At 37.8% G+C, this 4,209-nt stretch overlaps 3 non-coding genes across 3 annotated transcripts; 2 read left to right on the top strand and 1 right to left on the bottom strand.

Annotated features, from left to right (window-relative positions):
• The first annotated feature begins 1,742 nt into the window (after positions 1-1,742).
• Positions 1,743-1,815, top strand: trnak-cuu. Its single transcript has one exon. It is a non-coding gene; the product is annotated as a tRNA-Lys (tRNA).
• A 656-nt stretch (positions 1,816-2,471) lies between these two features.
• trnak-cuu lies at positions 2,472-2,544 on the bottom strand. Its single transcript has one exon. It is a non-coding gene; the product is annotated as a tRNA-Lys (tRNA).
• Positions 2,545-2,938: 394 nt separating this feature from the next.
• Positions 2,939-3,011, top strand: trnak-cuu. Its single transcript has one exon. It is a non-coding gene; the product is annotated as a tRNA-Lys (tRNA).
• Positions 3,012-4,209: the final 1,198 nt, after the last annotated feature.

Below are 4,209 nucleotides of genomic sequence, written 5' to 3'. Positions count from 1 at the left end.
CTTTTGCACTCTTGTCAGTAAAACCCTTATTTTCCCCTAAAGTGAATGAAGGTAAATTAATTTCTGTACATATAATTGATCAAAGGGACTTTCGTAGAAGTATCGCGGGACATTTTGTGGACAGTTATAAAGAATAATGTCTATTTTCTGAGAGTTTAATATATTAATCTTTTTAGATATAGATATTAATCTTCATAGATATTTAATAGATATTCAATATTTTCCTAGTTGAAAAGAAGAAAAAAAGCCAAAGATGTCTTCTCTTTTTTTTTTTTCTTTTTTTTTTTGTCTGATGGGCGTTTTGTCTGTCCACCATTTGTAAGACTGATAATAAAACATTTGTCCTGGATTCAGAGTGTCTTCTTATTCCTGACGTTATTCTTCGTTATTATTTCACTTTGTTGTTTTCATTTCTTCTTTTTTATTTTATTTATTCTTAATCCAAAACTCGTAAGACGGAGTGATAATGTTTAACAGTACAGTTCATTTTACCCCTGTGCTCTATCATCCAATCAGCAGTCAAATCTACGACCCTAGGAAACACTAATGAGCTCAGAGAGTCGGGGGTGTGGTAATGGATGTTATTGGTAGAAACCGTGCGACGTCGGCAGACACGTGACTCTACCCCCACAGCCAATGGTTCGTTCTGGTTTTATTCCGGAGTAATGTGATTGGTTGGCTGCCTCATCCTCCTCCAACTGACCCGTGAAAGCCCGAAATACATGAAATCTGGGCCACGTTCAGCCCAGATAAAAGGTAGCGATACTTTTCTTTTTTTTTTTAACTGTAACGGCGGGGGTGGGGGACCAGGAAACCGTAGCAAAACGGTGCACAACGTTTAAAGATTGAACGTGCCCCAAATAAGGACTATTTATAAACTTTGAATAGAAAGTGGAGAAAAGAACAGTGACTGCACACTGGATTCATTTATCATTAATTTCACTCATTCATGTGTCATTCAAACGTTCCACATTCAAATTCATTCTTATAGACGCATTATTAGCATTAAATAGGCCTACTGTTAATATAAATTATATAAGTGTATTATATAAGTATTTTAAAATAGAGGTCCTCTATCAATCTTTGTTTTATGTCGGTAGCATACCATTTTGATGTTCTGACGGTAAAAGAGGAATCATTAGGCTCTATATAATATAATAATCGATAGCCTAATTTCAATCAACCCGTCACTTCAGTAGCCTATGTTACATGATGGTATGTGATCATTTTTAATCTGGATCGATTAATTTGAGTTCAGCAGCTTTTTCCACGTTTTTACAACATGTGTGGCATTTTATTCCATGTTCAGTCCGATATGGGAAGTTATAAACAAGAAGAAGAAACTCCAAACAATAATTTATTTTCCTTTCTTTTTTTTACATGTATCTTAATTTATCGTTACTTTTATCTTATCTTACCTGGTGAAGTGGGAAAAATTAACTACCCACATATCCTCTAACAATTTCTTTTTGCCTGCTTTCTGTTTGTAAATTGGCGTTTAGGCTACTAGGATGGCAAGGGCATGACCCGCCCTTTTCTGCTTCTGATTGGCTAGAATTGTTTTGCCTTAGTCGTGTGGATTGGTTAAGTTAAGGCATGAGGAGTAAGATTGGTTAGCTTTAGTGTACAATATCAGGGTAAGCCAATCACAGGCAGAGTAGGGCCGTCGACATCCTGTAAGAAGAAATTAATTACACTGAATGGAATCTATGATGATTGCCCCTGGTGGATGAATACCGGCAGCCCGGCTAGCTCAGTCGGTAGAGCATGAGACTCTTAATCTCAGGGTCGTGGGTTCGAGCCCCACGTTGGGCGCAGAGTTTTGATTGATACACACATGAAAGACAATAGTGTACTTCATTACGACAGCGACCCTCATCACTTACCCATGGGGACAGTTACTTTAGACTGCTCTGTGGTTTCCCAAAAGTCACACAGCTGTCACATTTGATTCAACCATAGTCTTATTACATTTAAATACCTATGTAAATGAAGACATCTAGAAAAACAAAATGAAAAAACAAAAGCATTAATGTAAAATACAGAAATACAGAATACAGAAACAAATACAAGTAGGAAATTAGAAATACAGTGATAATAGTAAGATATGACATTTTGTCCAAAATCCCTCTTTTTGCAAACAATCAGCGCCGAGGTTTCCCATCTTGACAGAGCGACCAGTGACAGACTGGGTCTCAATCTCTTTATTAATAGCAACATCATCAGAATGAGCTTCTTCTTTCAGAACTGTCACCCAGTCCTAAAGAAAGGTTATTCCATCTTTACTGTAGAAATGATCTAAAATGATCGATTTGAAAAAGAAACGAGAGGCTGAAAAAGAATGAATTTACAACATTGTTCAATGATGGTACCATTTTGAATAATGCTCGTGCATAGTCACAAACGATTGTTTTACTGTCAGATCTTCTGATGTGCTCCTGATTGAGGATACTTTCCTAACAAAATCTTGTCGCCCAACGTGGGGCTCGAACCCACGACCCTGAGATTAAGAGTCTCATGCTCTACCGACTGAGCTAGCCGGGCACAGTTCTGACCTCGTGTGGTAGATTGTAATTATTACACCTGTACATGGAGATGAATGTGTGTTTGAGAGAGAATTAGGGAAAGTGAAATGGGTAAAGTCAGAGAGTGTAACAGGCCTAGCCTACTTATTCGGTATATTTTGTTATATGTTTGCACTATATTTATACAGCAGTACTCTTAACTGATATCTTCCAGAATCTGTAAAACAGGAGTCAAGCAAAGGTAAGCTTTTTGCAGACGCAAGCAGATACAATCATTATTGATTATTATTCTGCAATTGAGGGCCATAACCTCTTTATCTATCTATAAAATAAGCCCACAAAAACTCAATGCTCGAAGTATAAAACAGTTTAACGACAATAATTAGAAGCCACCACCAGAGGGCAGAAAAAGCGCCCGGCTAGCTCAGTCGGTAGAGCATGAGACTCTTAATCTCAGGGTCGTGGGTTCGAGCCCCACGTTGGGCGGAAAGATTTTGATTGAAAAGTAAACTTAATTAGGAGCTCTTTGAAGAACATATTAAACAATGAAACATCCCTCTGAGGATGTATGATCAGTAATAGAAACTGCGTCAGACGTTAATATGCATATATTTCTTTTCAGAAAGACATATATTAGCATGCAAATATGAAGTGATGCATGCATTAATCTACTGAAAACTAGTGTGACATCCTTTCTTTTTCACCTGTCAAGATCGATCAAGATCATTTCTACAGTAAAGACAGAATAACCTTTCTTCAGGACTCGGTGACTGTCAGTTCAGCAGTCTGAAAGAAAAAGCTCATTCTGATGATGTTGCAAGAGATTTATAACACATTACTGTAACATTATTGTCTTGAAGCCATTCCTGTAGGCTTTGAGACTACTTCTGCAAACAGGTATTCTGTATTTTACATTTGCAATTCATTTAGATCACTTTGTAGAGATCTGAACTCACTTTGACATTAAAGGGCCTGTTCCTGTTGAACAGTTTAAAAAAAAAGCAACCATAAATCTACTTTAGATTCAGTGTCCTAAAACAATACAACGTGAAAAATGTCCATACAATTTACATTATGTACGGTATAGCAGTCTCAAATTATACATGTTTCTCCATGTGGTTTTGATAAGTGGGTATAATTTCTCCCGTTGTACTGCCTGGCTCTATAGACCAAGTTTTGTAACAGCCACTTGTGAGATGAGAGACAGAGTCCTGCAGAAATACAGAAAATGGAAAATACATGCTGACTCAACAGAAATAAGTCATCATCATCTCTCTCAGATGGTCTGGCTTTCATCAGAGCAGGTGTATGTATACAGAGGGGGAAGACTGCTTATTTTGGGTCAACTGGCACGTCATGTTTAAAATGACTCACCCTGTTTCATTTGGCATCCAATGTTGAAGTAAATGTGTGTGCGCATTGTGTGTGTGTGTGTGTGTGTGTGTGTGTGGTGTGTGTGCACATGTGTCCAAGTGTGTGTGTGTGTGTGTGTGTGTATGTGTGTGTTGGGGGATGATGTGATGGAATGAGATAAAAAAAGTACACTTTTCTTTTCTCCCTTGTTGTGCATCTACTCCATCTTCTTCTTGCCCTGCCTTTCCTAGAGACCATCTGCCAATCAAACGTCATGGGCAGGATATCTTATTGCACCTTCTGTTGACAGTGACCGTGCTTTCCTTTATTT

Source organism: Perca fluviatilis, chromosome 15 (assembly GCF_010015445.1).
Source record: "Perca fluviatilis chromosome 15, GENO_Pfluv_1.0, whole genome shotgun sequence".
NCBI lineage: Eukaryota > Metazoa > Chordata > Actinopteri > Perciformes > Percidae > Perca > Perca fluviatilis.
Note: the sequence above shows the minus strand (reverse complement) of the source record. Positions and strands in the feature narration are given on the sequence as shown.